Genomic DNA, 9019 nt, shown 5'->3' with positions numbered 1-9019 from the left:
ATTTTTGAGGAATACATCAACAGCTTGTCTTCAGGAGACAATGTCAAGGGATAATGGAAACCACGTTCTAGTTAGGGGGTTGGAGAGAAACTAGTCCAAAACTCCTCTGCACAGCAACTTCTTTGGGTTTAGTTCAAGAACTTGACATCACTGATCTAGCCAGTAGCCATGGCTGGAAAGCAAAGCAAACACAGTTGTCTCTAAAGGCACAACCCCAAAGGTTTTGACAGCCTTCAACTATTCCACAAATACACACACACACACAGACACACACAGACACACACACACACACACATCCCTTGTTCTGCTGCAACCCTCTTGAGAAATGCTTCATTTAAATATTTTCCTGACTTGGTTTTCTCCTTCCAAGTTCACTCATACCATAAAAGGTAAGCAAGAAAACACCAAGAATTTTAAGCACCTCAGTCTGTAACAGGATTAGAGCATCTGTAAGGTGTAAAAAATGATTTCATTGTTTCCTATAAACTGGCTCCTTCCTCACCAGAATGGGCCTCAGTCAAGATGTAGAAAGCAACATTTTAAACAGCATGTATTAAATCTGACAAACATCTGGTCAATCAAATTTACAGCAATACATAGGGTCTAATAAAGGTTTATTTCTTCTTGAAGAACAAATTTAAAGATTTTTTTAAAAGGCTTTTATATATAAAGAGAAAACTAGGCTTGCATTTCTTGGCACTGTCTGATACTGAAACGTCTATGCTTTGCCAAGAACTGACCACAAAGGGATCTGTTTCCTTGAGGCAGCAGCAAGGGAGATGAGCATGCAGACTTCAGCCGGCAGACTCCTGCACTGAGTTGCCAAAGGGAAGGAGCCTAGAATGACCCTTAAGGCACCAAGTGTGGAGCCAGCGGTGGTCATTAGTGGACCAGGACAGGGTAGCAGCTGGGCGCTCCCTGGAAAGAGAGTCTCATTTTTGCCAGAATTGTTTCTGTTTCTCATTGTTGCTGTGTGTGTGTGTGTGTGTGTGTGTGTGTGTGTGTGTGTGTGTGATGGGCTCAGAGCTAAGAGAAGAGAACAGAGAAGCACTGAGGAGCTATTACCGTCCCCTCTTTGCATCTGCTAGTCTAAGGCTATGGATTCAGCAACTATTTGGAGCTTAAGGACATGGGAACTAGGCATGGGCAGTGTTGTTGAAAATAAAACTGGCGTTTCTTCTTTAAACTGTAAGGAACTCAAGCAAGAGAAAAGGCTAGCTACCCAGATGCTCCATCTTCATGACAGCCCTATACCCCCAGCCTTCCATGCCCACCAAATGACCATGTTTTTCTACCTCTCCCAGTCCAGCATCTCACTGGTTTATAAACAGCCATGGTTCTTGCTGATGCGGACCACCCCAAGACACTACTGCCTGCCTAGGGTGCCATTTGATCTATCTCTCGGTAGTCATAGGCACCCCACTGCTATAGACTTTTCTGGACTCACAGCAGAAAAGCTGACAGGTAAACCTAACACTGCAGTATTTAACACAGTTGCTATTAGGCACACGGGGACATTCAAATTTAAATTAATTAAAATGAAAAATGTTTGCGAATGACCCTCCATCAAACACAGTGGGAGTTATGGATTAGTGACTTTCTTGTCCCTCCATAGCCATGTGCTAAAGAGTGGTTTGTGCTGTCTCCAAGAAGATATAGAAGAATAAGAAAGCTCCGGATGCCCATTGTACTAACTGGGTACAGCTTCCCTTATGGCTGCCCTTCTTTCCCAGGTATACCCTCACACCAAATCCTTGCCCTGGGATCTGCTTTTGGGGTGACTCAAACTAAAACACTTTGGCAGACTTCGTTAATTTTCCCACATTCCTCTCCCACAATCCTGACACACACAAATTGAATCCTGCTGCACCAAGTTTTTGAAGTTTTGAGACATTTCTTAGAACTGACTACCTAAGGGTGGCCTCCTTTTTGATAGGTTCTATGGGATCCATAGTTCCCTCTTAAGAGAGAAGAAATCTAGTTACTTCCATGATATATTTTACAGGCTCCCTTAACTATCTGACCCATCCTACCTCTTTCAGAGTAATCAGAAAATACAAACAAGATAATTTCTAAAGACAACTGGAACAGATCCGTGTTGGGGTTCTGCAAGCAAAGGGAAATAAAGGAACACACACACTAAGGCTTAGCAAAATGGCGGCCACCTGGCCAGCCTAAACAAACAACTTTTATTGAGATAAAGAACAAAGAAACTCGTATTACACATACTTAGATTATATAGCTTGTTTGCTTCTTGTCCTTATAGAACCTCATGCTTTTACCTTGGGGTGAGGGGAATGTTTCAAGGGCTGCACTTTTTCCCAAAACATTATCGACCAGATGTGTCTGGGACAAAATGGAGTCAGTGTGGCTTCTCTATAGATCAGTATCAAGACACAGACGGCCAGTTCTTCAGAGCTGTTAATGTGGAAGGTTGTGTTGTAACAAAGTGCTCTTTTTCTGACTCTTGACAATAAAACTTGTTGAAAAGCTTGAGGACCATTTGAAGGACCCTTACTGGATGATGTATGCAGAGGAGTGAATGTTCATTATGGAAATGAGAATAAGATGTAACTTGTTGCCTGCACTAAAGCAAATAGTTCCACTCACGATTTTGCTACAGCTCATGTTACAGCAAAAATTACCCCATCATGTCTTTGTATTATACCCTCTTCCCCTTGCAAATGAACCCAAATCCTGAGCTGCAGTGGCCAATCCAGTGCATTATACTTAGGAATCACTTTCTTTTAAGAGCTTTGACTTGTGGGAGCTGAAGAGAGTAAGCAAGTACCCAGAGACATCAAAACTCCATATGGTTCCTGTCTATCTCTGAAAGTTGGCATCAAATTAATTGTGCTCTTCCTAAGAGGCCCACTCCATGTGCAAGGGAAAAAGCTTAAGCCTCATTCATGCTAATGAGGCCCTTTATTGACCCCACAAGATAGAAAGAACTTGAAAGCTTGATATTTCCAGCCATTTTTTTCAAACAAAGAAACCAAGTGTCAGTATTGAGTTCAGGGACAACCTTCACGGCCACCATTTTTACCCCAAGAGTACCTAAGAGTGTGTGTAAGGGGGAGGAATTCCAAGAGCCAAGAGCTTCAAAGTCTACAGGAGCCTTGAAGAGACCTGAGACTCTCTCCGTAGGTGTCGCTGTGGTCCTGTCCAGGGCTTGGCAGAACATTCCGTGGAGAGGAAAGACAGCCGGGGAAGAAGAGTGAATGCTTGAAAATTAATGATGTCAGTCTGTCTTCATATATCAAGTTAATTTGAAAGGGCTTTAATTTTCTTAAAGGATAAAAAAAGGTTTCTTTGCTAGATTAAACTTGCGATTGTCATTCATATATTGTTTATAAGGTAGTCATCTCTTTGCTCCGTATTTTTTTGTTTTTGATTTTGTATACTAGTTAGCAGTGAAGACTTGTCTGCGTGTATCAGAAGGAATAAAGAGAGAAACGTCCTTAACTGTCAGTTTTAATAAGAGGAGTCAACGTGCCTCCATTCAGGTTAAATATTGTCCTGTCACATTTCAATAGAGTCAACAGATTTTTTTAAAAGAAAAGTCAAAAGCACTGTGTATGCAAAAAACCCTCCCTGTCATAGAATGTCAAAGCCCTTCTTTATCTGGGGGAGGGGCGTGGAGGTAGGACAGAAAAATCTTTTGTAAAATGTGAAAAATTACCACTCATAATTGGCACTGACATAAAAAGGGGTTTTTTTTGTTAGAAAAACAAAGAAAATCTCTAATTTAATAATCACCTGCAAAGTGTTATTGTGATGGGAACAAAAAACACACAATCAAAGTCATCTTTTTTAAGTAACTATAATGTTTTTTAAGCAATCACTGCACTTACAGCAGCTCATACACATAAACCAGTGATGTGCGGAATGGAAAAAAAAAATAAAACCACTTCAAACTCCTCAAGCAAAGTTTCTGAAATAACCAAGTGACAGGCTACAATAAGAAATGCAAATGGGACATTGTGTTCAAAATAAAACCAAACAAGGTCTTTTTCTAAAACCCAAAACATATTTCTATAATGTGGCATCATTTAGGGTTAAATTGCAGAATAGCCTTACTTTGGTGAAGGATTAGCGGGTTAAAAATACACATTTTAGAAAGATGGACTGGAGAGAATTGGGCATATTGAGTAGGTGACAATTTGTAAAATAGTCTAGCAGCATAAAGTCATTTTTCTCTTTCAAGTGCCTCCTGATTTGTTTAAAACAAGAACACTAGTTGGAGTTTTCAAGATATGATATGTTTTTATGTGTAGCAAATGTCATAATTTAGGAAATTATTCTAAATCTGAATGAATTTATTTGCACTTCGTAACCATCTCTACCAATTAGGTCAGTGTTAAAACTAGGAACATATTCCAAACTAAGTCATATTTGGAATAATCTCAAACTTGATAATGTCAAACCCAATGAGATCAATGCTGCTAAGAATGGCAAGGAAAGCTGCCTCAAAATCTCAACGCTTTCTTATTATTAACTCTCGAGCTTTGTTACTGAGTAAAGAGTACTCCAAAAAGACTACTTTCTGAAGGTTTCTCCAAGGCCTAATGATTCCCAGAACAATTAATATTAAGCAAATCAGCTTCTAGCTCTTTAAGTGAGCAATAAAATGAAATGAATATACAAATATAAACAAAAAATTGCCTTAGAAGATGTTGATGATACGTCCTAAAGTATGTAAGACAATTTCAGTTTACTCGTGTGGTTCTGGTGTTTCATTTGTTTTAGGATTTGTCATGAATGATCCTCTTATTAATGAAGTATTAGTCATGCATTCAAAGAGTTCAGGTTGGCTCCAGCACTTCCTGCTTCCAGCTCCTGCTGTTGTTTTGTTGAGTTGTGGATGAGATGCATGTGGATAACAAAAGCCTCACTTAGATGCATAACCACAACTGAAAGGACCAGTGTTAGTTTATATCTTATTCCAAGGACAATTCATAGTTCTCTTTTAAGGATTGCTTGTGAGATACTTAGAGATGAGATGAACCCTTGGAGATAAAAAGATCTAGCTTATCTGGTCAGTGATGGTGGTGATGGAAGTGTCTGTCAACACTGCCTTTGCTGGCTCCTCAGCCACACTCCATGCGCAAGGTGGTGGGCTCAGCAGGAAAAGCAGAAACATAGAGCAATCCTGTCGTGACCACTTTGAGAGTAGTCTGTGTCCTCTTAATATTGGTTTTCAGCCATTAATATGTCATGAGAACCTACAAGAGCTTACTTGTCATATTATTTGATCATACTTTTCATTTTCCAATAAACTCTGTAGGTGACAATCAGCTGAAATCCACAAAAACACATGATGGGAGAAATTTAAATTCTAGATTTTTGCTACCTAAGAAAGTTCATGACAAAAGTATTTGTTGACGTTTACCATTCTCTATGGAAGATCCATAATTTATCACTGGCAAACGGAAAGGAAAAGACATGCATCTACTGAAGTAATATCTAAAGTTAGTTCTTCTAAGAAGACTATGGCAAAAATAATGACCTGATATATAAATCTACGGAGGGTGCTCCTGCATATCATTCTGCCAATCACGACTTTTCACTTAGATCGAATGACTGTTTTCTAAATTAACTCACTCATTTTAGACTTCCAAGGATATAAATGTTAAAGCTTCAATCTTTATGCACCCAACATTAAAGTACTTTAAGAGCAAAGAATTAAAGTGAAATCATTTTTTAAAAAAGACTTCACTGTATGACTTTTCTTTCTTTGAAGATCATTAGTTTTTTTATCAGCTAGATTTTAGATTAAAACTTTGAAGAACTTTATAAATAAATCTAAATGTTTTAATGCTGTAGTCATTTTGCAAACAAACGAATATATTTTTGTTTCATTGTCTTCAAAATCAGTTAAAAACATTTAAGCAAGTATTCAAAAAATTAACACCAAATGTCTTAGTCTAGGGAATTCAGCAAATGGCATAATTGCAAAATTTTGTATAGAAAATAACATGCAAATTTGTCCTGAAGAAGCAAAAAGGTAATTTAAAACATTTTAAATAATGATACCTCAAATGATGCACAAAATTTTGTTTTGAAACTCTATAGCTCTGCCTTAGAATACCTTATATTGTACCCAAAGAATATTTGACGGTGCTGTCCTTTAAAAATCACATAAATTCATGTTTTTGCTGAGATTAATTAAAATCAAGAAAGCCTATGAATATGTATCTCCTTAATTTGGTAAAACATTTAAAAGAATAACAAAGACAGATAATTTGACAGATCTTGTCTTCTAAATTGTAACAATTTCCCTTAATGAATCACCTGTGAAAATATTTTGACAGAAAAATGTTTCATATATTTATAAGTTTATATTTATATTATAAATTATAACTTTATAGCTTTATAACTTATACATTATAAATATATATTTCAGTGTGAAAGTGACAAAATTTAAAATCATAGTATATTTTTAAAAAATATTTTCTGATTTTTATTCTTAAAAGTATCCTGATTTGGAACACAGCTACATTTAGTCACTATATATTTGAGTATTATCATCAAACAACGACATCTCACTAATGACCAAAGAGAAAGACTCTTCAAGAGAAGCCATTCTCCAAAATGAAGTCTCTAAAACATGTGTGCCCAATGCCATTCCCTTTTGAGCCATGTTATCACGTGGCTTTGTGCGTGTCAAGTAGGCAGGAGCTGCGCTTTCCAGGATATTCTGTTTTAGGGTACTGTTGCTAACAAAGGACACTTTGTTTTACATTTGGAAGGCCAAAATGACATGGCAGCACTTTTTTAACCATTCTGAAGTTTGGTGTCAATGGCTGGACACTGAGCACAATGGCAGATCATGCATATCCCTGGGGATCTGCTTGTTCACCCCCAACATGGACAGCAGTACTTGAGCCCAGAGCTGTCCGGTTCCTGCAGGATCGTCTCATTCAGTTTCTCAGGTGCCGACCAGATGCACCTGCAGCTCTTGGTGAGCATGGCATCTTCTCTTGTCAGTTACTCATGGCACTGAGGAGTAGCCGGAGACAAAGAGATTCCAGTTTGTGCTCATGGAATCAGTTATTCTTGGGGGTTTCAAGTCCATCCTCACTCTTTTCTCCTTCCAAATTTTCACCCCAAAATGGTCCTACTGACCAGTGAAAACTCAGTGGAAAATTGTGCTCATTGAGTGGACCAATCTACCAGCTCCCACTGTGGGGCAAAGTCTAAGTCCTGTTCCAAATGCCTCCGCTAACCCCTCCTGATAGTTCTGCTTCCATACTTGGACCTTGAAACACCATCCTAACGTTTCAAATCCAGCTGGTCCCTGAGTTTGATTTTATTAGCCACCTGCTAGACACAAACACTGAACTTCACAGCCACTTTGATGTTTATGAAATCGCTTTCAAACGATACCTGGAAAACTGAAATAAAAACAACCAAAAGAAATACAGAGGACAGAATCGGCAAAGTGCCTGCTCTCCTCCTGCAGATGGGAAACTTCATCCTTCTGCAGAGAGTCAATAGCAAAGCGATAAGATGTCTCTGGCTGGTTCGCCTCCTTTTTTTTTTTTTTTTTTTTTTTCATGTCACTTTGCCTTTGCGTACCATCAGTCAATCCATTCATTTAGGGAAGCATCGTGGTACAAGGGGAAGACAGGTGGTCATCTCCAGCAGGCACCAGACCCCAACTGGGATGTTATGCAGATTCGAGGAATAACACAAGCGAGGCCTTTGAAGCCATCTCTCACTCTCATCAGCACACAGTCTATTCTTTGCCAGTGCAGCAGACCCCTAAAGCCTGGAGGTTATGCAGTAGAACAGGCAGGTGCAGCCCGCTCTGTTCCAGTCTCTTCCAGTGGCATCTTGACTCCACTTTTGATAATAAATAGATTTCACAAACTCAAAACACAATGAGGAACACAAATTTAACCTGCTTCCCAAGCCGGTTCTTGCCTGTAGTCTCCCCTAGTAGGATAGAGACAGCATCATCTTCCCAATCCTCAGCGGCCTTGAATTGATTAAGAAAATGTCTGGGCATTTTACCAGCGTGAAGGGTAATATCGACACCACTCAGACAGATTAACAATTAAAAATCTTTCCCTGGAACACGAACACCATACAAAAGCGATGCTATTCAAAGCTTCAAAGCAAAGGTCTATGAAGGCCCCATATACTTGCCCCATTTTCGTTATTTCAATTTACTTCAGGAAAAGAGAAAAAAAAAATCCCACAAAGCTGACATTATAAAGTTTCAGGGATACAGGAGCTATTTAATCATTTTGTGTGTTACCCTGGCTTTTCTGCAGTCTCTTTTTCCTGGGGTTTTGTTCTTTTGCTGCTCATTAGCACCTCCCCCAGAGAGTGGGCAGGAGAAGGGAAAAAGAGATAAAACTCAAATCAGACAATTTTATCAGTCAGCCTGTCAACAAGTTGAATATATTGAGAGCCCAGGGGGTACAGAGGCACTTTTTAGCAGCTCTGATAAAAGGTTTGGTGGGGGAGGAGGTCAACACTAATGGCAACATTGAGATTTTTTTGGATTATCAAGGGATTTTATTGATTTGTGCCCTCCACATCTCCATTAGTGCAGATAATCAAAAGTGGGGCAAAAATAATTAAGCATCTGTAGAACTTTCTTAAAGAAAATACTCTTTAAAATCCGTCACTTTCATCCCTATGAGTTTGGGGACTTGTTGGGCAGTTCAAATGGAATACAAGTAAATTAATTTCCTTTGCTTTGTCTAGACTCTTAAAATTGCACTGTAAGGAGAAATAAAACCCATCACAGCAGGTTCTCCAGCTCCCAACAACCTCGCCTTTTCAGCTCGCCTCTAGTCTAGAGAGGGGCAGGACCCGTGGAGGGGATGCGGCTCTGTAAAGCAAGGACACTACCTTGAAACTAAGCTTTAGCCCAGCAGTGCGGGACCGAGTTTACCACCGATGTGGCCAAACTAACTGTGTGTGCTCAGCACATTAGCATGGGTTTCTGTTGAACCTTGCTGTCTGCATAAACAAGAGACCCTTGGTTATGTCATGAGGCCAT

This window comes from Cavia porcellus, unplaced genomic scaffold (assembly GCF_034190915.1).
Source record: "Cavia porcellus strain 051 isolate PalLab524CR breed Dunkin Hartley unplaced genomic scaffold, mCavPor4.1 scaffold_4, whole genome shotgun sequence".
In the NCBI taxonomy this organism is placed as follows: Eukaryota; Metazoa; Chordata; class Mammalia; order Rodentia; family Caviidae; genus Cavia; species Cavia porcellus.
The sequence above is the reverse complement of the archived record's forward strand: the minus strand, read 5'-3'. Positions refer to the sequence as shown.